General features: G+C 38.2%; 1 protein-coding gene and 1 non-coding gene across 8 annotated transcripts in view; one reads left to right on the top strand and one right to left on the bottom strand.

Annotated features, from left to right (window-relative positions):
- Positions 1–24,017, top strand: part of DENND1A (DENN domain containing 1A) — a 499,384-nt gene that overhangs the window by 13,342 nt on the left and 462,025 nt on the right. The window lies entirely within an intron of this gene.
- On the bottom strand, positions 520–636 carry LOC138388722 (U5 spliceosomal RNA). The gene has a single exon (XR_011234215.1). It is a non-coding gene; the product is annotated as a U5 spliceosomal RNA (small nuclear RNA).

Below are 24,017 nucleotides of genomic sequence, written 5' to 3'. Positions count from 1 at the left end.
CCCCACTCGCTTTCTGTAGCAGCACCCTGGTCGGGGTGGGGTGGATGTGGTTCCTCAGCACAGCCTGGAAATCCAGGCTCCCTGCACCGTCTGTGGACTTGAGTGAGGGTGGGACCACAGGTTTTTCTGTGGTGTTTGGTGGTTATTTTCTAAGTTTTTTGTCATCTTTGCTGCCCTTTTTCCGGTCCTTTGGCTAGAGAGAGCTGGCTTTTATTGGAGCATTTTGGCTCGCATCAGTTGGTGTTTCTGGATTGCTGGCTTCTCTAGCTCCGACACTGATATATGTGGCAACGAGAAAACCCAGGGAACTCACCACTGTGTATTCCTTGGGTTCTGAGGTCCCTAGCTAGTCTTCTGCTCTCTCCACTCTACAGAGTCATCTTTTGTTTGTTTTAGATATAATGTCCAGAGATTTTAGTCGTTTCTAATGTGGACTTTTATTCTGCCATTATATTTTATATATAATGTGTATAAAAGATATATACATAATATATATTAATATGTATATATAGACTATATATCCCTGTCTAAGAAAGGCCTAAAAAAATTTGGTTACCAACTCACAACTGTTCCTCTCCATGGAAATGTTTAGTAAAAAGTGAAAGATTTATTTGTTCTGAAGAGACACCAGAGCATGTATATATTTTTTAAGTTTACATTTTTACTGTGGTATTAACTTATATGTAGTAAAGTTAATAGATTCTATTAGATATCACAGATTCTAAACATAGCACTTGATGAATTTTTAATAGTTATATAATATATCCATGTAATCGCCATTCAGATAGATGTGGGATATCTCCAGCATATTATAAAACTCTTCATGCCCCCTTCCCAGTCAATACTTCTTAAAAATAATCACTATTCTGATTTGTATCACTAGCAATTTTACCCATTCTTGAACTTCATATAAATGGAATCTTGCAATATGTACTCATGTGTCTGGCTTCTTTTGCTTTGTATCTGTAGAATTCATCTGTGTTGTCACATGTAACTGCAGTTCATTCTTTTTCATTGCTGTGTAGCAGTTTCTTCATTGCATTATCAATAGGCATTTAGATTGGTTATCATTTTTGGCCATCATGAATAAAGATGCCATGAACATTCTTATGCATGTCTCCCAGTAAACAAAAGCATTCCTTTCTGTTAGGTTTATACCCAAAATTGGAATATCTTGTTCAAAATTTATAAATATGTTTAGCTTCAGTAGATGCTGACAGTTTTACAAAATGATGTGCCAGTTTATACCTCGTCAGTTATATATGACAGTTCCACTTGTTTCATATCCAACACTTTGTATTATTCTTTTATTTTTAGCCATGTTAGCCATTAATGGAATGTATTAGTAGCTCATTGTGGTTTTAATCAGCATTTCTCTGATGACTAATTATGTTGAGCACCTTTGCATGTGCTTGTTGGCCATTTGGATATCCTCTTTTGTGATGTGCTGGTTAAAGTCTTTTCCCATTTTCAACTGGGTTGTTTATCCTTTTCTTACTAATTGGTAGGCATCCTTTATGTTATTGGATATAAGTACTTTGTCAGACATATGTATTACAAAAATCCATCCCCAGCCTATGGCTTGCCTTTTTACTTAATTGTGCCTTTTGATTAACAGAAGTTCTTAAGTAAGTCTAATTTATCAATCCTTTCCTTTCTTTGCCTTTTTATGTGTTCTATTTAAGAAATCTTTGCCTAACCAAAGGTCATGAATATACTTTTGTTTTCTTCTAGAAACTTTATTTTACATTTTAAGTTTTAAGTTCTGTGATGTGATCCATTTCATATGAATTTTCATATATGATGGAAGTTATGGGTCAAGGATAATTCCCCTTTTTTTCATGTGGTTGCCCAGTTGACTCAGTACCATTTATTGAAAAGACCATCCTTTCCTCACTCAGTTGCACTGGTGTGTTTCTTGTAAGTCGGGTGTGTGTGTGTGTGTGTGTGTGTGTGTCTGTCTGTTTCTGTTTCTGGACTCTGTTCTTTCCATTGCACCAATACCACATCTTCATTGCTGTACCTGTAAAGTTAGCCTTGTGATTTGGCAGTGGAAATATTCCTGTTTTGTTGTTTTTCAGATTGTTTGTACTATTCTAGTTTCTTTGCATGTAAATTTTAGAATCAGATTGTGAATTTCCACAGTTTTGATTGGAATTGCATTGCATCTCTAGATTGATTTGTAGAGAGTTGGTATTAACAACATTGAGTCTTCTGGTCTGTGAGGATGGCACACATCTCCTTACAGACATTCTTTAATTTCTCTCAGCAGTGTTTTGTAGTTTTTAGTGTAGGGTCCTGAACACCTTTTGTGAGATTTATTGATAGGTATTTCATAGTTTTTTGATGCTATTGTAAGTGGCATTGCTTTTTACATTTTATTTTCTAATTGTTATTAGTATGTACAAATACAATAGATTTTTCTTTTTTTTTTTTTTTTTGTTGAGACAGAGTCTCACTTTGTTGCCCAGGCTAGAGTGAGTGCCGTGGCGTCAGCTTAGCTCACAGCAACCTCAGACTCCTCGGCTTAAGCGATCCTACTGCCTCAGCCTCCTGAGTAGCTGGGACTACAGGCATGCACCACTATGCCTGGCTAATTTTTTCTATATAGATTTTTAGTTGTCCATATAATTTCTTTCTATTTTTAGTAGAGACGGGGTCTCGCTCTTGCTCAGGCTGGTCTCGAACCCCTGACCTCGAGCGATCCACCCGCCTCTGCCTCCCAGAGTGCTAGGATTACAGGCGTGAGCCACCGCGCCCGGCCTAGATTTTTCTTGTATATTGATCTTGTATCCCGCAACTTGACAAATTTACTTGTTAATTCTAATAATATTTATAGATTCTTTTGTATTTTCTATGTATACAATCATGTTTTTGTGAATGACAATTTTATTTCCTCCTTTTTGATCTTCCTACCTTTTATTTCTTGTCTCATTTCACTGGGTAAGACCTCTGATGATGATGAATAGGTTTAGTGAGCACAGACGTAATGGTCCTAATACCTGAATTCAGGGGAAGTGCTCAGTATCTTACCAGGAAGTATATTGATAGCTGTAAGTTTTTCTTAGATGCCCTTGATCAGGTTGAGAAGATCCTGTCTATTCCTAGGTTGCTGAGAGTTTTTGTCATGAATGGATGTTGAATTTTATCAGATGCTTTTTCTGTATCTCTTGAGATGGTTATATGATTTTTCTGTTTTCCCATGTTAGTGTAGTGAATTATATGTATTTTTAAATGTTAAACCAACCTTGCGTTCCTGGCATAAACTCACTTGGTCGTGTTATATTATCCTTTTTTGGATACTATTGTTTTCAATTTACTAATATTTCATTTATTTTATGTTTGCATCTATATTCATAAGAGATTTTGGCTATCATTTTTATTTTTTGCAATGTTCTTGTCAGATTTTGGTATTAAGGTTATGCTGGCCTTTTTTTTTTTTTTTTTTAAAGCTCTTGTTTTGTTTACCTCTTCTTTTCTATCCCTTATAGCTTTCTCTTCCTGTTTTCTGTTCTATTTAAGGATACCAGTTTCATATTTCTTAATCTTTCTTGATCAAAGATATATTCTTCTTTCAAGAGATGATGTTCTTTTTCCCCCATTTGCAATATTTTTTAAAATAATATGTCATTTTTCATATGCCCATGAGCAAAGAAAGCTCTTATCTAGATTTGCTGTTTGCCACAGGTGGAAGAATGGGTTACCGTGGCACTGTTTTCTGTGCTTGTGGGTGATGGTTAGATCCTCTTTTCAGATCTGTAGCTGAAGAACTGGTTCATGTTCATTGTTCCCAGTTGAATTCCTAGTGACTGGCAGGTATTTGCACTACTGGGGTAGAATTTTATTTCCTCATTGCCTGATATATTTTGAACTAATGACTTACAAAAGAAACTGAAATTCCTAGAGTGTATTCCATTGGAGTTTTTCTTGTCTCTGTTCTCACTGCACTTTTTCTGTATAATCACTAATACAAATGTAACTAATTTTAAAAGTAACTCAAGAGATTAGGTAGCTTCCCCCACTTATTAAAGTGTGTGTATGATCCATGAGTATAGCCAAGATTGAAGGGTAAACTGACTGAAGGTAGAAGGCAAATTAACCTGCGATAATATAAGAGAGGTAATGAGGGCTGCTATTTGGATATTTTCTTTTGCTTTCCATGATGTTGCCTTTAGTTTAAGAGTCCAGGTGTCAGTGAGAATTGTCAAGAAGTAGTATCAGAAGATTAGAAGGTCTTCACTACCAGATGACTCTAAAGTTTGTAGCCTGGGTGACTGGGAGAAAAACATGGCAGAACTAGGATCAAAAATAGGGAAATTGAGATTTTCTGGGGAAGTAAATGATGGGTTTGATTTGGGTTATATTAAATATAAGTTTACTACCCATAGGGAACTTTTGAAGGGCAGTTGACATTTGGACCTGAAGCTCATGAGAGAGGTGGGAACTGAAGATGTAGTTTGGGAATCAATTGCAAAGTGGGGAGTAGTGGGAGCCAAAGAAGCTGCATGACTCTTTAGGAGGAGCGTAGAGGGCACCTCACATCCAAAATGCAAACATCTGGTCTTGTTGCTTTATGCACTCATCTCTCCTTCACTGCTGTCCCCTTGGTCCAGGGCACCATCCTCTCCTATGTTAGTGCCTGCAATTCCTCCTGGCTGAATTCTTTCTACAGCTTTGCCTCCAAATTTAGTCCAATTTCTGTACAGTTATCCAGGTTGAGCCTCCCAAAAGGGCAAATCTGATCATGTCAGTTGATTGCTTAAAATCCTTCAGTTGCTCCCCATACTTCCAGATTAAAATGCACACACCTAACATGGCTTACAAGGCCCTTTGAGACCTTGGCTCTGTCTGTTAATATTAAGGTAATGACTAATGTTTGTTGAACTCTTTGGAACATTAGTACTCATTCTAGAATAAGTACTTTACATGTGTTATCTCATGGAATCTTCACACTTACTTTTTCAGTTTACCCTCATTAACAACCCTATGGAGAAGATACTATTATGATCCCTATTTTACAGATGAGAAAGACACAGGTTTCCAGTTGCCCAAGGTTACAAAGTTAATAAGTAGAGCTAATCTTTTACATGCATTATGAGGTAAGTATTGTTGTTACTGCCTTTTATAAATGAAGTGACTAAAGTCAGAAATGTTAGGCCATTTGCCCAGGGGGACAGAGGTTATATGTGGTGGAGCTGGGATTGGAGCTCAGATCTGGGTGACTGAGTGTGTTCTCCTCCATGAGACTAGTCTGACCCCAGCCTTAGCCATAGTACCCCTCACCTCTAAGCACACATGAACATACCCTTGGTTAACTTCTGCTCATTCTTTAGGTTTTAGCTCAGTCAGAGCTCTGGCTGAGAGACCTTCTCTGAGCATCCCCTTTATCCTGCTCACTTGAAGGTACTTTGCCCATCAGCCCTGGCAGTTACAGTTCTTTGATTGTCTTTCTCATAGTCTGTGAGCTTCATGAAGTCAAGTGCTGTGAGAGTCTTTCCCACTATTAAACCTTCAGTGACTTGCATAGTATTTGGCACATAGTAGACACTCGGTAGGTATATATATATTGAATAATTAAATGAATGTTTAGCTCAATGAAGAAGTTTGGTGTTTACTGGGTTTCATTCTTTAAAAAGAGTATAATCAGTAGTCTATTCATATATTTAATTCCTGCTATTTATGTTTGCGATGGTTCCAAGTAACTGATAATCCCCAAATCATATGGCTTTAGCAATCCCCTTTGAGATTGTAAATATTTATGTTTCTGTTATTTTTCTTAGGCTAATGTTGTTATGCTTTATCTGTGGAGTGAATACTGGTAATCAGAAGAGAATGACAATCCAGAATGTGCTGGTTTAACTGGAGAGCAGCCTAGGGCTTCTCACTTGCTGTGACTAGAATACAAAGTCAGTTATTCTTACACTGATCATTGAAAGTTGTTTCTATTCTTTCTATAAAGCTAGTTACTCTCTTTGGTGCCACAGGATAGGTAGTTATAGCCTGGAATTGAGGAGGAAGAAATTTATAGTGTCCTGATGGCCCACTTTTTAATATTTTCTCAGGCAAATTGGTCTGACCTTTCCCATCTTGGTCTGACTTCCCCATAGGAAAAGTTTCACATTGCATAGGAAAGAACAATTTAGCAGGAATATAAGTTGCAAATTATTAGTTCAGTAGTGCTCAAACATGTTCAGGTGATGAAGTACCTAAAATTCATGGTATTCTGTGGAATACTATGAAATATTTATATATTAAACTTTAAACTACATTTTCCCCCCTAAATCAGGTACTATTTTATATTACATTCCAGAATAGACAGGGAGTAGCAGGTAAGGAAGGTTTAAGAAAAATTTATGGTGGGAAAACTTAAAATTATATTACCTTATTTTTTCATGCAAATTGGGAAAAGGCCATTTTTGGCACGTTAGTCTAGTTCCCAACCCTCCAGCATTTCAAGTAGCGTAGTTGGAGAACCATTAAATTAATTGAATATGGGAGAGAGAGGAGAAGCTGAAGTGAGAGTTGATGATACCAAGATTTCCAGTTTGACAGCATTAATACCATTCATAGAAACTAACTGTTGACTCAGGTGGGAGAACTGGCATTGAGGTCAAGAAGGATGAATTTGGTTGAGTGTAAACTAATGATAGGCTGAAGAGAGATATGCAGCAGGCAGTTAAAGGAGAGGCTTAGTACCAGTCTCCTGGTAAGGACCTCAGTAAATGTCAGCTGTCACTATTACCCGGAAGAGAGGGTAGAGGTTTAAAAATTATTGGCATGGATGAGAAAGATGAAGTTATGGGTATTGTTTTCAGACTGAATATAGCAATGTGAGGTTCAAGGTTTGAGACTAGGGGAAAAGAAGACATAGGTAAGCAATGTAGAATGCTGCTTGGAGGCCAGTGAAAATGGAAATCCAAAAAAGGTGATTTGGTTTAATGGTGGTTATGGATGTCTTTTGAGGAGGTAGTCTCAGTATGATGTTGCATTTATGCATTCACCTAAGGCTGAAATTTAGGAGTCATCTTTGATACCTCCCATATCATTTTATCCCTCTGATCTATTGATAAAGTGCAGTCAAATTTACCTTCTTAAGTAGGACAGAAAGAACAAACTATAAAAGAATAAAGTAAACCATCAAAATCTTTTGCTCTTCAAAAGACATCATTAAGAAAATGAAAAGACAAGCTGCAGATTTCTAAAAAAAAAAAAAAAACTCATGCATTTGACCAGTTCTATTTCCACTGCCATTTTCATATAAAACATATGAATATATATGACTTTTATAACTCAATGAGAAGACAAACAAGCCAATAAAGAAAATGGGCAAAAGATTTGAATAGGCACTATATACAGATGGCAAATAAGCACATGAAGACTTGCTCAGCATCATTAGTCATTAGGAAAATCCAAATTAAAACTATATGAGCAGGCCCCTACGTTCCCAATAGAATGGCTAAAGTTACAAAGACTGACAATATCAAATGTTGGTGAGGATGTAGAGCAAGTGGAACCTTTATACATTGTTGGTAGGCTCAGAGGTGAGCCCTAGAGTTCAAAACTAATTTTATGGGGTCAGTTTCTTGAGCTGCCCTCTTTCTGTTATCTTGTTAGTTCTTTGGGACTCCCTTGTTGTTGTTTTGCTGTCCAGAAAGCTGGGGCTCATTTAACCTTATTCTGTTGTGCCCTTCCCATGACTGCATGTGTAGTCTGGGCCTAGCAGTGAGAGGACAGAGAAGAAAAGAAAGTAATAGGCATTTGCCCCATACTCTTAAGGCCACATGTCCTCTGAAGAGGAAGGTTCTTTCCCTCAATGCTTCTCTTGGAATTTACTCTATCCATGGTGATGGCCACTGCCAGTTTTGGGGCTGCCTGGAGTCCATGCTGAGTGATGGCAGAGGAAAAAAATCGTAAACTCGCCACTGGTTTGGTGGTACTTTGAATTCTATTCTTTTACCACAATCTCTCTGCTATTGTTTACTTTCTAGGTTGCTCAAATAGCTGCTCCAGGAATTCTGCCCTGGTTTTATAGATGTATTTTATAAGTGTAGAGAGATAGGGTGGAGCGTGCCTATTACATTTTACTTGGAACCAGAACTTCTAGATTTCTTTTTTTTTTTTTTGCAGTTTGCTGTACATTCATTGGACTTCTTAAATGTGTGAATGTGTATCTGTTGTTAGTTCTGGAAAATTCTCAGCTATTTTTAGACCAAGAACTAAGTGAAGGTGGAAACCATAAAAGGTAAATAGAGCATTAAAACCAACTTTCTAAAAGCAGCTGTTGGTTGTTTCTCATTTTCCTCTTCTCTTTTGGAATACTGATTAGTCTTGTGTTATACTTTCTATTCTCTTTTGTACCTTTTCTTTTTTATGTTTTCTGTCTCTTTATGAACTCTATTTTGTATAATTTCTTTAAGTTCACTAATTCTCTCCCTGGTTGTATCTTTTCTGTTCTTAAGCCATCCATTGAGTAATTCATTCTTATTTTGAGAAATATTTTGTTCTTTTTCAATTTTGCTTGGTCATGTCATGGTTTTCTTACTCTTTATTCATCTTCAATTTTTCTTTTTTTTTTTTTTTTTTAAGACAGAGTCTCACTCTGTTGCCCAGGCTAGAGTGAGTGCCGTGGCGTCAGCCTAGCTCACAGCAACCTCAAACTCCTGGGCTCAAGCGATCCTCCTGTCTCAGCCTCCCGAGTAGCTGGGACTACAGGCATGCACCACCATGCCCGGCTAATTTTTTCTATATATATTTTTAGCTGTCCATATAATTTCTTTCTATTTTTAGTAGAGGTGGGGTCTTGCTCTTGCTCAGGCTGGTCTCGAACTCCTGAGCTCAAACGATCCGCCCACCTCGGCCTCCCAGAGTGCTAGGATTACAGGCGTGAGCCACCGCACCCGGCCTCATCTTCAATTTTTTAAAAAATTTCTTTAAGCATATTAAATAATTATTCCATATCCTCTGATAATGTAATATCCGAAGTCTTTGAAGCTCTGATTTTGCCATCTTTTATTTCTGAGGTTCTTATTTGTGGACCTTGTTTCCTCAAAGGTTTTCTGATTTTTGCCTGTGAGCTCACAGTTCTTGGAACTTTCTTTTTTTATTTCTTTTCTTTTTTTTTTTTTTGAGACAGAGTCTCACTCTCTTGCCCAGGCTAGCGTGAGTGCCATGGCATCAGCCTAGCTCACAGCAACCTCAAACTCCTGGGCTCAAGCAATCCTCCTGCCTCAGCCTCCCGAGTAGCTGGGACTACAGGCATGCGCCACCATGCCCGGCTAATTTTTTCTATATATATATTTAGCTGTCTATATAATTTCTTTCTATTTTTAGTAGAGATGGGGTCTCGCTCTTGCTCAGGCTGGTCTCGAACTCCTGAGCTCAAACGATCCACCTGCCTCGGCCTCCCAGAGTGCTAGGATTACAGGCGTGAGCCACCGCGCCCGGCCTCTTGGAACTTTCTGTGAGAAAATTTTTGAGGCCGAGGTTGAAGTGAACTTTTCCAGATAAGATTTACATATTTTTTTTGTTACTGTCCTGCGGGCACTTTTAGTTTGGGACAACTTCAGCTTAAATTCCTGGGTTGAGGAATTTGGGACCATTCAGTAGAAATCCCTTATCAGGCCTGCTTGTGGTTGTTGAACTTGCAGGAAGATTTCCCTTTCTTTCTTAGTGTCAAGTTTTGAGACTAGTGGTTTTTATTACAGTTCCTGAGATGTGTATGTGAATGGGTTTCTTTCGTGGTCAGCTTGGTGGTCCCAGTTTAAAAATGGTAGGGGAGAGATGTCTATAACACTTTCCTCTTTAGGCTGAACCCTAGTTTTGTCTTATATTCCTTGAGCCCCATTAGGTTGGGAGAATGAAGCTTGCATTGGAGTATGTAAATGCCTTCAAGGAGGAAGCTAGTTTTTGTGTTTTGGTTACCCAATTAGGTTCTTATTTTCACTTAGTTCTTTGTCTGAATCTTCCTTATTTTCTTACAAACTCATCAATGTATTTATTTGAGAAGATAGAAAACAACAGTGTTTAGAGTTGTTTTCAGTGGAGGATCAGAAGGGTACTTGGCCTGGCATATTGCCACAAGTGGAATTTGCAGCCATTTTCCAAGCTTTAATCAGGCTGATTTAATTGCTATTCTTCTGATTCAGCATGAACATTCATATCTCTCTACTTTGCTCAGGCTGTTTCCCCTGCTTAAAATGCCCTCTTTCCTCTCCACCTAGCCAAATCCTGTTCATCCTGCAATGTTCACTTCAAATTCCATCTCTTCCATGATGCTTCTTTTGAGTGCCCTGGCTCACTGGTCCTCAAGTTGGAATGTTTGTACCAGTAGAAACTTAAAAACAACAGGTATATGAAAAAATGATCAAATCATTAGTCATCACAGAAATGCAAATCAAAGCTACCATGAGTTATCACCTCACCCCAGTTAAAATGGCTTTTATCAAAAAGACAATAATGAATGCTGGTGAGGATGTAGAGAAAGGAGAACCCTGGTACACTGTTGGTGGGAATGTAAATTAGTGCAACCACTATGGAAAACAGTGTGGAGGTTCCTCAAAAAAAAACAAACTAAAAATAGAACTACCATATGACTCAGCAATCCCACTGCTGGGTATGTATCCAAAGGAATGGAATTCTATATATCAAAAAGATACCTGTACTCCCATGTTTATTGTAGCACTGTTCATAATAGCCAAGATATGCAGTCAACCTAAGGGTCCATCAGTGGATGGATGAATAAAGAAATTGTGGTACATATACACAATGGAATATTATCACAAAAAGAATGAAATCCTGCCATTTGCAACAACATGGATGGAACTGGAGAACATTATGTTAAGTGAAATAAGCCAAGCACAGAAAGACAAATCTCACATATTCTCACTCATATATGGGAGCTAAATATTAAAACAATTGATCTCATGGAGACAGAAAGTATAATGATGGTTACCAGGGGCTGGAAATAGTAGCAAGGGAGGGAGAGGATAAGGGGGGATAGTTAATGGGTGCAAAAATAGAATAAACAATATTTGATAGCACAATAAAGTGACTATAATCAATAATAAGTTAGGGTATACTTTAAAAAAAAGCTAAGAATGGAATTGGAATGTTGCTAACACAAAGAAATGATAAATGCCTGAGGTGATGGATACCCCAATTACTCTGATTTGATTAATTCATATTTTATGCCTGTTTCAAAACATCACATGTACTCTATATAGATATATAACTATTGTGTACCCATAATAATTAAAAATAAATTTTTTTTAAAAACCCAAAAAGGCAGGAGGAACATGATGTCAGATTAAGGACAGTTTTTACAATACCATTATATGGAAAATACTGTATTCTCCCTTTCTCATTTTGCTGCTGATTGGAAAGAGCCTCATTGCAGACTGTCCACAGGTAATTAGGACCATGGCCTTAGCCCAGAATGATGTTTTCAATTTGCAAACTCGCAGCATTTTGTTTTACCAGTTGGTGACACCTTTATTTCCCCATGACAGCCCACAGTTCACTGTTTACCTTTACATTTTATCTCTTTGACTAGGTTGTAAGCTCCTTAATAGCTGTTATCATTATGTATTTAGATTACTCATAAATATGTGTTGAATGAGTTAAATTTAGATGCCTCAGATGATAGTTGAAACCTAGATATATTTATAGAGCACACATTTGAGTATATCACAGCTCTGAATGTTGTTTATTTCTCGAAGAAAAAGAAATTTTCATGTGAGTCATGAGTGGCTTACTCATCTCTCTTGTCCTCCTCAGGGAATTTCATTCAGTTAACAAACTTATTGGGTGTTTGTTAAAAGTCAGGCCTTTTGTTAGGGGCCTAGGAATACAGAGATGACATGAAACAAGGTCCCCAGTCTAGTGGCTAATATGTACATATAAGTAGAAAGCATAGAATACCACCTGGGAAGCCTTATAATAGAGCTTTGAAACAAGTTTTGTATCAGTGTGGAGAGAGCAACTGAGTTTTGAAAGGGAATCAGAGAAGCCTCTAGAGAGGAGTCATTTGCTCATTCATTTATCCATTCATTCAGCAAATATCTCTCTTAAATGCCTACTACTTGCCAAGCACTGTTCTAGATGTATCTTGAATGAATTGGACATTGTTAGATGATAGAACACATTTTGGGCAGGAAAATCATAATTAGGAAAATGTCCTTTGAAGAACAGGCCTGGGCTTGAGTTCATACATTGCTACTTACTAGATATTTGTCTTTGGGCAAGCTATTTAATTTGTATAAGACTCTTACTTTTGTAAAATGCTGCAGATACTCCCTACCTTACAGTTATTGTCACGTGGATAAATTGAGGTACAGTATATAAAGTTGCTTAGCACAGTGCACAGCCCTTCATTTTAATACAATAAATGGTAGATGTATATACAAAGCATGTGAGTGATTGAGGCCTGATGGGAAGCTCAATATGACTAATGTGTGTGGGGGTGTCGGTTGTGGGTGGTGGGCAGATGAGGCTGAAGGGTCTTGCTAAGGCTGAATTGCAAATAGTCTTGCATGTTGTACTAATGACTCTTTTTACTCATGAATGCATTTGGAAGCCTTGGAAGTTTATATTATGTTTTGTCTTTATTTTTAAAACTATGCAGTGGCATGCTGTGCCATAGCATAGTAGTTGGGAGTGTGGACTCTGGAACCAACGTGCCTGGTCGTAGCTGCCTCACTTCCTAAATGCCTGACTTCAGGCAGCTACTTTAACCCATCTGTTCCTTAGTTTCTTTATTGGTAAAGTGGATAATAAACATACCTATCTTATGTTTGTTTTGTTTGCATGTTTGTTCTTTGAACCACGTTTGTTTTAAAGATATGGAAACTTTTGTCAGAGGAAATCTTATGTGAAAGTGGGTCTATCTGGTGGGCCACTTTCATTGCTCTTCCCTCCCCCTAAAGCCTCTGAGACGTATCTGCCTAACACTAAAAACCACTGCTCTAGAGCAAGTGACTGAATGTCTTTAAGCACTTCATTTTTTTTTAAGTGATGGGGTATTGCTGTGTTGCCCAGACTGCCCTTCAACACCTGGCCTCAAGTGATCCTCTCATCTCAGCCTCCCAAGTAGCTGGGATTATAGGCATGCACCACCATGCCTGGCTTCACTCAAGTTACTTGTTGAATTGATGTTCAGGACAAAGGAATTTTACCAGTTGGGAACTTGGACAATTAGCATTTGTGTTGACATAAGTTAATGTTTTCATGTAGGAATCATGAACTTCCATAATAATACCTAAAATATGACTTATGATTTTACAAGTGGGGAAAAAGATTTAGAATGATAGAGTTACAAGATGTCAGAACTAGGGAGATCTTTCTTAGTGATCTATTTAGAGATGACTAAATTGGGTCCTAGAGAGGGAAGTCTTTAAAGCCAGGCTCCAGACAGTCAACATGTGCTCCCGTTGCCTCTCCTCAGTCCGTTGTCGTCTCTCCTTTTTTGCTCAAAGGTGCACAACCAGTTTAGTGCCAAAACCAGGGCAAGCAGATACTTTTCCATTCCAGGACTCATACTTCAAGTATACCTCTTGCTGTTTTACAGTATGTATTCTTGGCTTTAATGTTGACCCTTCTCCGAAGGGTTATTTGGTGAATCTGTGGATTGTTTTTGTTCCTCCAGTTGGGCTTAAAGTTCTCTGAGAGCACCTGAGGGCCTGGACTTGGACTGAGTGGGCATTTCAAGATGCTTTTCCTTATAGTGATAGCTTTTAATAGCTGTGGTTAAGTACCATCTATCGATAAATCTAGAGCAGGTAAACTAGGTGAAAAGTAAAGATATTTTGAATTAAAAATGGGCATTTTATTACTTCCCTCAGTGAGTAAGCAGACCTACCATAGCTGAAAATCTTATGGAAAATTAACGTTGTGTTTTCCTGTTTGTTAACAATCTTTATATTAAGGAGGCAGCAGATAACTTGAATGGGCATTCATGGCAGGTCACGTACAGCCTGGACCTGAACACTTGAGGAACTGCGAGGTTTCAGTCAGTCCTTCAAGCACCTCCACGGCCTCTAGACTTTTCTAGTCTCTCAGGGACCAACCACACAGACTCTTGTGTTGGCTCTTCCCTGTCTCCCTCCCTTCTTTCAACGGGCTCTTCCTGTTTGCACAGCCAAACACTGGTCCCTTTTCAGCTTTAAGCATTGTTATTTAACTAAGTGGGACCCAAATCTGGCTGGTTATGCAGCAGAATCACCTGGGGAACTTAACAATTTTTTTTCTGGGCCCCACCCCAGACCCCATCAGAATCTTTGGTACCTGGCAATCTGTATTTTCAAAAAAGTTCCTCAAGTGATTTTGATGAAACAGTTCATATACCTGAGCTCCAGAACCAGTCACACCACTGACTGTAGCTTTGTGACTCAGTTCTGGATTCTTGGGAGAAAGAGAATCTGATTGACTCAGGTTGTCAGATGTCCACTCTTGGTCTTTTTTTGTTTTTTGTTTTTCTCCTGCCCGAAGGGAGGAAGGTTCTTATATTTTGCTCCTAAGTGATGGATGAATTTTTAGCAGTTCTCAAGTTATATTCTAGAACATTGGTGTTCCATGAGTTGGTGTTAGAATTGAATAATGCTAGATATTTTTCCCCAAGTCACAGAAAAATATAAGTAAATGGACAGAATACTTCAATTTTAGGTAAAGTTTTCCTAAAGATTCTTAATTTTGATGTAATTGAATCCATCAACTGTTCACATTATGGCTTGCGCTTTTGAGGTCTCATATATCCTTAGTCATCCAAACCTGTGGTTTAGGCTTGAGGTACCCTTAGGAGTCAAAGGAGAAATTCCTAGAAGATTAGATGGAAATGGAAGAATTGTAGCCAGATGAAAGAGAATGAAGTAACCTCAATTTTGATTCCAGAGACCTTTCTACATAGGTGATTGATCATGTTGTCTGTAAACAGACAATTTTATTTCTTCCTTTTTAGTCCATATGCCTTTTATTTATTTTTTCTGCCTTGTTGCCCTGGCTGGGCTCCCACATATGATGTAGGAGTGGTGAGTTCCCTTGCCTTGTTCCCAATTCTAGAGGGAAAGGATTCAGTCTTTCACCATTAAGTATGATAATAATTGTACATTTTTCATAGATGTCCTTTATCAGGTTGAGGAAGATCCCCTTTACTCCTAGTTTTCTAAGTTTTTTATCATGAACAGGTATTGAATTTTGTCAAGTGCTTTTTTCTTAATTGATATAATTGTGATTTTTTCTTCTTTAACCCATTAATATGGTAGATTATATTGATTTTTTCAAATATTGAGCCAACCTTGCAACCCTGGAATAAACCTCTCTTGGTCATGGTAAATATATTGATTTATTTGCTAATATTTTGTTAAGGATTTTTGTGCCTATATTTGTAAGGGATATTGGTCTGTAATGTGTATCTATATGTCTTTTTTGGTACTGTTTTTGGTTTTGGTATCAGGGTAAAATTGGTCTTGTAAAATGAGTTGGGAAGTGTTTTTTCCTCTTCTGTTTTCTGGAAGATATTTTGTAGAACTGGTGTTAATTCTTCTGCAAGTGTTTAATAGAATTCTCTGTGAAACCATCTGCATCTTTTGAGATGATCATTAGACTTTTCTTATTTAGTCTATGTAGTTGCCATTTCTGACACTCTTTATTCCTTGGTGGAGATCCATATTTCCATCTGGCATCATTTTCTTTTTGCCCAAAGGACTTCTTTTAATATTACTTGTAGCGCATGTCTGCTGGTGATGAGTTCTTTCAGAGTTTGTAATGTCTGAAAATCTTTATTTTGCCTTCTCTTTTGAAATATTTTCTAGGAATAGAATTCTAAGTTGTCAGTTTTCTCCTTCAGTAATTAAAAGATGTTCTCATTTGCTTTATTTCTGACAAGAAATCTGCTGTCATTCTAAGCTTTGTTCCTCTGAATGTAACGTTGTTTGTTTTTTTTTTCTTTTTTTGTGGCTGCTTTTAAGATGTTCTCTTTATCCCTGTTTTTTATGTTTTTTTTTTGCCCATCTAACACCTTGATTTCATCTTTATCCCTGATTGTGAGCAATTTGTTTATGATATGTCTTAGTTTTTCTTTTTCTTTTCTTCATGTTTTTTATGCTTGGAATTCATTGAGCTTTTGGACCTACGCATTAATAGTTTTAATCAGATTAGAAAGATTTTGATCATTATTTCCTTCAAATATTTTTTCTGCCTCTTCCCTTGTTTGGAGATTCTAAATAACAATATGTTAGGCTGCTTGATGTTGTCCCATAGGTCAATGACACTGTTTTGTTTTGATTTTGAATTTTTACCTCCTCTGTTTCATCTTGGAAAGTCTCTATATTGTTATGTCTTTGTTTTTTAATATTATTAATAATAAAATATAGAACATAGAATAAGGCAGAATATTGTTATGTCTTCAAGTTCTCTAGTTTTTTCTTCTGCAGTGTTTAATCTGTTAATTCTATCTAGTGCATTTTTCATCTCATACATTGTGGTTTTTAATCTCTGGAAATCCACTGTGGGTCATTTTTGAATTTTCCATGTCTCTAGGTTTTTGAACACATGGAATACAGTTATAATACCTGAATGTCCTTTCTGTTAATTCTAACATCTATGTCAGTTCTAAGTTGGCTACAATTGATTGATTTTTTTCCTTATTATGGATCTTATTTCCCTGATTCTTTCCATTCTTGTTGGTAAGTTTTGACTGAGTGCCAAACATTGTGTATTTTACCTTGTTGGGTGTCAGGTGTTTTTCTATTCTTATAAACATTCTTGAGTAATCTGAGGCAATCATTGGCTTATCTCACTTGGTTTCCATCTTTCAAAAGATTTCTGTGTTTTGTTGCCTGATGTCTTGAAAATTATCTATTCATATATTTTTGTCAGTTACTTGAAAGAATTTGATTCTCCCGAGTCTTGCTTTTAAGATTTGTTAGTTGAGCCTGGAGCCATGCTCAGTCTAAGGCTAATTATTTCCCATTACAAAGGTAATACTCTACTGTGTACTCTGTTCAATGCAGCATGGATCATGAATTTTCCACCTTCGTTGGTGGGAACAGGCATTATTTCTAGCCCTGTGTAAGTATCAGGCACTGCTACCTCTAATCTTTCCTGCTGCTTCTTCCTCCAGCCTCAAGTAATTTCATCTCAAAAACATGCTAATCAGTACTTAGCTATTTACTTGAGGGGGCCCTTGAAGATCTCTGGAGTTCTCTCTCTGTGTAGCTCTCTCCACTTCAGCACTCTGTGCTGCAAACTTTAGCTGCCTTGGTTTCCCTGGACTATCAGCTCTGTCTTCTCAACTCAAGGTGTTCTTTGGACTTTGCTTGGATTCCTCCTCCTTCCACCACAGCCTGGAAACACTCAAGGTGGTAAACTGAGGCAATTGGAGGGCTCAGCTCATTTGTTTCCTGTCTCTCAGGGATCACTGTGCATTGCTGTTTGATCTCCAGTGTCTTGAAAAACATTGTTAGATGGATGGATGGATATAAATTTTTGGTTGTTTCAGATGGAAGGGTCAATGTGGTTCTTGTTACTCCATCTTGGCTGGGAGTTGGGTTCCAATAAATTTGTCGTACATTTATTTAAACTTTTGATGCCTGCTATTGCTTATATATAAGATGGTACCATTTGGTACCATTTTTTCTTTTGTTATTTAAAGTATATATTTCAAGGTCTTCCAAAGAATGTCATGATATCTTTGCACATTTGAGAACTACTGTGTGTCACAATAGTTCCCAAAAGCAGTTCCCAAATCCAACTGATTAGAATCACTTGGGAAAATAGATTCATTGATATATTATCAGTATCACTTTTCAGAAAATAGATTCCTGGGATTTACCCTTCTCCTAGTGAAATCAGTCTCCAGGTGTAGAACCAGGGAATCTGATTTTTAAAAAGCTTCCTAGATGATTTGAGGTTCTTGAGAGTTGGTATAGTATAAGTGATATTGTTAAGAGCATGAGTCTGTGATGACTTTGCAATCTATGCTGAGAACTCACTGAGGTCTAAATGTAGCAGTGCCAGAGTAAAGGCAAGTTATTGTTAGAAAAGGGAACTCAGGACCATGAAGGAGAGAGGAGCTTAAGTGCTTCTGGGGGGACATTGGGAAGACAGATACACCCTGTAATTCTTGGATCTTCCTAAAGCTGGGTGACCAACTCCCTGGGTGGTCGAGAGGACTGCTCTGGAGTGCTCAGTACCTTGAACCACTGTTCTGAAGGCCTTTTCTCAGTTGTCCTTAGGTGCTAACACAGTAGCCAGACACTGGTTTTTGAAGGGGATGTGGAAGAGGAAAATAATTGGGCCTATAGTGTCATTAAAAAAAAAAAAAAATCAGTGGAGAGTAGGGGTTACATGGGTATGCGCAGTTGCCCAAACTATAGAGAACTATACACCTATAATGGATACACTTTAATTTATGTATTAATGTATTAGTATACATACAATTGTGTGGATGCAGTTGTATAAATAAAAGATAAAGATATTGTAGGCATAAATTTGATTTAAGGGCTGGGCATGGTGGCTCATGCCTGTAATCCTAGCACTTTGGGAGGCTGAGGCAGGAGGATTGCTTGAGGCTAGGAGATCAAGACCAGCCTGGGCAATAACAAGACCCTGTCTCTAAAATATTAGCTGGGCATGGTGGTGCACACCTGTAGTCCCAGTTACTTGGGAGGCTGAGGCCAGGAGGATTGCTTGAGCCCAAGAGTTTGAAGTTGCAGTGAGCTATGATGACGCCACTGCTCTCCAGCCTTGGGTGATAGAGCGAGACTCTATCTTAAACACACACAAAAAGTTGATTTAAAAAATAAAAAGTATGGACTCTGGAGCCACACTGCCTGGGTTCAAATCCTAGCTCTATCTCTTACAAGCTATGTGACTTTGATCAATCTTTTAAATTTCCTTGTTTTTAAATGTCCTCATCTGTAAAAGGGGAATGATGTTAATAGTAGCTCTTTCATAGAGTTGTTGGGAAGATTAAATGAGATAATACATGAAAAGTGCTTAGAACAATATCTGACACACAGTTAAGTGTTTAGTACATGTTAACAGAGTTTAGAAACTACTTGGTCTTGTGCAGGGTATCCATTTATTAAAAGGGGTAATGGTAAGAACCTTCCATAGGCTTGGCTTGAAGATTAAATAAGAAAGAACATAAAAGCAAGTCATCAGTGAAACAAAGGGTTGTTTTGTGTATTTCTGTAAGTAATTTCATAAACCCCCTGAAAATTTTATGTAAAACATTTCAACTTAAGTGTATTTTTTTCTGGGGAGGTAGTGGAGCTTTTCAGGAGCTCCTCAGGGGAGTCTGTGCCCCACCATTCCCCCAAGCGCCTCTAGTATTAACTGTTATTCTGAACAATTGTGAGTAGTTTTTGGATAGATAACATGGTGTAGTGGGAAAGGCATGGGTCTTTTTTTTTTTTTGAGACAGTCTCACTCTGTTGCCTGGGCTAGAGTGCCGTGGCATCAGCCTAGCTCACAGCAACCTCAAACTCCTGGGCTCAAGCTATCCTCCTGCCTCAGCCACCTGAGTAGCTGGGACTACAGAGATGCACCACCATGCCCGGCTAATTTTTTCTATATACTTTTAGTTGTCCAGCTAATTTCTTTCTATTTTTAGTAGAGAGAGGGTCTCGCTCTTGTTCAGGCTGGTCTCGAACTCCTGAGCTCAAACGATCCTCCCGCCTCGGCCTCCCAGAGTGCTAGGATTACAGGCGTGAGCCACCACGCCCGGCCAAGGCATGGGTCTTGAAATCTGAAAACCAGGATTCAGCTGGAGCCCTACCTCCTAGCATTAGTTTTTTGTTTACTATAAAACAAGGAAAATAATACTATCTCGCTACCTGACAAAGTTTTAACAACGCAGCTTCTGAAATGTATGTGAGAGTTCCATGATAACCACAAAATATTATACAGATGTTCACATTATTACTGACTGAGGGCTACAAGTTGTATATCTGGAGATTCTTTTGACTTTTATACATTGCATTTGTTAAGTATTTTTTCCTCTGTAGAGGAGAGATTTTTTTTCTTCTTCAGTTTTGGTAAAATGTGAATTTTTTTCTGACTGCACAATTAACCCCTTGTTCTTAAAATCTGTTTATTTATTCCCCAGACTAATGTTTCTATTTGGATAGTTATTTATTTTCTGGATTGCTTTTAGTAACAGCATTTGAAAGTTTAATAGTTTTGAGTCTTTGAAATACACGACAATATGTGGATTACTTTCAAAGCCTATTAATAAGGTGAAGTCATTTTAATTTTTATAATAAATAATACCCTTTACATTCATTGGTTTAGCATCTTTTAATTTCCAGAGCACTTATTTTTCTGTCATTTGATCCCTGAAACAGCTTTGAGATGATTAGGTGTCATCTTTTGACAGGGGAGGAAGCTGATCTGTGAAAGGTTAAATGGCTAGTTCTAATCCCATAATGAGTAAGGGATCCACCTGGGATTTCAACCCAAGCTTTCTGATACTCAGTCAGGGGTTCTTTCCATAGAACCTCACATCATTCCTGAGAGAAAGTCTTGGTAAAAGGAAGGTCAGGGAAACTAGTATTAACGAATGATTGGTTTTGTTTTTTAATTTTTTTTTAAACAACCAGAATCTTATGGAAAAGTTGGCAGTACAATGTAAAGAACTTAAAAAAAAAAACAACAAACCATTTTAGAGTGAAATGCTGACCTGATGCCCCAACACCCTTGAATACTTCAGTGCACTTTTCATACGAACAAGGGTATTCTACATAACTACAATACAGACATCAAAATCAGTAAATTAGCATCAGTTCATTACTACATCTAATTCTTAAATGCCATTCAGATTTCAGTAGTTGTCCCAATAGCATCCTTTGTAGTAAAAGAATCACACGTTGCATTTAGTTGTCATGTTTCTTTAGTTTCCTTCAGTCTGGAAGAGATCTTAAGTCTTTCCTTGATTTTCATGACCTCGACACTTTTCAAGATTACAGGACAGATATTTTTTTAGAAGGTCCTTTCATTTGACTTGGTCTGATGTTTCCTTAGGTTAGGCATCTCTGACAAGACTATCATGGAAGTGATGCTGCACTCTTCTCAATGTATTCTAGCCGCTCTGTTACCGATGTGATCACTTTGATGACTTAAGGTAGTTTTTGCCAAACTTCTACTCAAATATTATTATTTTTCTCTGCATTTAATAAATATTTTGTGGGGAGGTACTTTGAAACTGTGTAAATACCCCATTTCCCATTAAATTTTTAATTTATTCACTCATTTATGTTCATATGGACTCATGGTTTCCTGCATTATTTGATGGGTTAGAAATCTGGTAATATCATTATTGATTTTGATGCTCAAATTACCCCAGAATTGGCCAGTGGATGCCCTTTCAAGCTGGCTTGTGTGTCACTTTGATATTTCCCCATCATTCTTGGAGCACTTCTTTGCTTTTGGTGTAAGAAGATGTTCCAAGATCATCCTGTACTTTTTCTGCCCCAGCCCTTGGAATTGGCTGTTTTTCTCAGGAGCCCTGGTTCCTTTTAGAGGATAATTGTGTGTTTAGAAACCAAGGTCTGGGCATTAGGTGTGCTCATTGCTATTGAGGTGTTGCTGCTCCCAGGCCCTTTCAGTAGACAGAGCTAGGACATACGCGCGCGTGTGTGTGTGTGTGTGTGTGTGTGTTAAAAGTCAGGTTACATTTATACTTTATATCTGTATATATTGAAAACCTTGAACTTACATAAATATCTCCAATTCAGATCCAACTCTATAGAAGTCACGATGGTTTTCTGTTAACTTCAGGTGTGAGAATCCATACTTCCTCCTGTCCTCCTTATTTGCCTTGGGCACACAGGTTAGGCACACTGCTCCTTCACCCCCACCCCATGTGGTTGCTGTTTTCCTCTTTCACCTTGCTTTCTTGAGATCACAGTGCCTACGCTGGTGGTTCTGCACCTCTTTCCTCTTCCCACTGCCCTGTTTGGACTCTGACTCATCATCACAGTGGGCAACCCTTCCTCCCACCCCACATGGACAATCTCCTCGTATCTGTGTGGACATCAACACCCACTCTAGAGTGCCCTTATGCTTGGACATGCTTCTCACCCTCTGGCTCTGCCACCTCAGTTGGGCTGTCCTCACACGGCCACTCCCTTCATTCTGCCTGTGCTTTACCCCGGGCCTGGCTGCCCCATGCAGGAATACCCTTCTCACCTGACTTGGGCTCTGACTTCCCATTCCTAAGATGTCATCGACTTAAATCGGACATCTTATGCCAGGCCATCCCTCAGCATGGATGTCCTCCCACCCCACTTATGTGCTGACATTGCTTGTCAGGTCACCCTTCATAGGGACACCTTCCTCACCCTGCTCAGGCTCTGATGTCCCACACTGGGCCGTCACCAGCATGGACACCTAACAACTTTAAGTTATTGAGAAAGGAAAGAGGACAGTTTAGACAAGGGGAGGTTTTTACATTTTTTTAAGGGCAGCAATGTTTATAAAAAATGAAATAGATACTGTTTTTGCAAATGCTATTGATATGGTTGAAGAGCCTAGGTTTTACACTGCAGCTCAGCGTGCAAGAAGATTTGTTAGGACTGCATGGAGTACTGTGCATCGCTGAGGGGTGTTTGGGCTCTGGCTCTCTGCTCAGAATGCAGCTAAACCTCTTCCAGTCGCCTTGCTTCCACGTTGTGGCTTAAGAATCTTTCCATAAGGGAATACGGAAGGTAAAACTTTGTGACTCCATTTATAGCAATATCTGTGTATCTTTATTAATCTGATCCTGAGAACATTATTAGAAATGAAGGGTTAAGTGTAGTCTTGAAATGACTTGTTTGTATAATTACACAACTAAATTAATCATTTTCTAACAAGTCTTAACAATGACTGCATTCTCCTATGAAGGTGTTAATTTGTAATAGGTTAGAAAGCAACCTTTGATACAGCGTTTTCAGCCTGGAAAAAACGGCTTTCAGAGTCCACCGAAACAAATGGAGACTTGTTGGAAATATTAACACTACCTTTTTGCTTGTTTGTCTAGCTTAAAGAAAACAATGTTTATTAGGTGATGTTTGCTAGCATGTTCTGAAGTGTCTGCAGTTTCTTTTGACTATGTTGTCAACTTTAAGACAGTTCACTTGGTATGAATTTTGAAACATTATACCTCAGCCCCCTTAGCATATAAATTTGTAACTTAAACACTGTACTGAAGCTGGTTTGAAGTTTCGGAGGCTGTGAAATGAGTAAGGGGTCCTAATATTGTGTGTGTTTCAGGTCTGTAGCTCTAAATTACACTTAAAAGGATGAAGGCCTAAAATTGTGGCATGGTTACCATATGCAGCACAGATTCATTTTGTGAAGAGTTAGTGTTACATTTTTCTCCTAATCTCATATGTTATAATTGAAGAAAGGTAGATCCTAATTGAAAGCTCATGATCCAGCAGAATGATCAATAGCATGATGCTTTGGGAAAAAGCCATTAAGCTTTTCTGCTGCCTGTATATTGTCAAAGCCTTTGTCTGTTTCATGACTTCAAGCTGAGTGTACTTAATCATTTTGAGAACAGACCCTGAGCAACGACCATGGCCCTTCTAGTGAATCACTGAGAATTGTGTTCAGCAGAGAGGTATTGGGTGGAAATGTTCTCTTGGCTTACTCTCAGCCTTCATTCTCCCAGAAGCAAGAAATGAGCAGACCTCCCTTCTTTCAAACACATTTTAGCTGTTTGTGTCTGTCATTTTTCTGTGTTTAAGAGCTGAGGTTGTTGTCAGTAGGTGTGACTTCTTGATACCTTTGACTCCAAAGGAAAAACATCTTTAAAGAGTGGTAGTTAGGTGTAAGCAGTGTGTAATCTGTAAATTACCTGTTGTCAGAGAAAGAGAAGCAGTTAGTGGAAGCTGGAAACTACATGTCAGACGTTGGAGGAAAACTCATTCATGAAACATTTGTTGTGCCAGGTGTCAGACTAGGCTTATGAGAAGACACAATTGGTGCCCTCAAAAAGCTGCCAGTCTAGTGGGGAAGACAGATATTTAATCTGA

This window comes from Eulemur rufifrons, chromosome 7 (assembly GCF_041146395.1).
Source record: "Eulemur rufifrons isolate Redbay chromosome 7, OSU_ERuf_1, whole genome shotgun sequence".
Classification (NCBI taxonomy): Eukaryota; Metazoa; Chordata; class Mammalia; order Primates; family Lemuridae; genus Eulemur; species Eulemur rufifrons.
Note: the sequence above shows the minus strand (reverse complement) of the source record. Positions and strands in the feature narration are given on the sequence as shown.